Here is a 398-nt window from a genome sequence, read left to right as displayed (position 1 = left end):
TATATATATATATATATATATATATATATATACAAGCCACATTTGTTATGAAAATGCATTTTGCCTGAGAATATTAAAATAGTGGCAGTGTTAAAACAGCATTTAAAGAGTAGATAAATACTAATTTGTAAAAACGCAAAAATCAGAAACAGAACACCAGCTACCAAAGTTCATAAACCTGGAAAAGAAATAAAGTACCATTAATAGAAGGGAATATGATGATTTATAAATTCCAAGAGACTGTGTTCTGGGTAAGAAACCAATTGTTGATCAGGCTAGCAATAAATTAATTGCTCAATTATCTCAATGATCAAAGACCAAGAAAGAAAGCCTAATTAAATAAAGATAATTATATACAATTTTGGAATCTCATTATTTAGCCCTCCCCTCAACACCCC

The sequence above is a fragment of the Gracilinanus agilis genome, chromosome 4 (genome assembly GCF_016433145.1).
Source record: "Gracilinanus agilis isolate LMUSP501 chromosome 4, AgileGrace, whole genome shotgun sequence".
NCBI lineage: Eukaryota > Metazoa > Chordata > Mammalia > Didelphimorphia > Didelphidae > Gracilinanus > Gracilinanus agilis.
Note: the sequence above shows the minus strand (reverse complement) of the source record.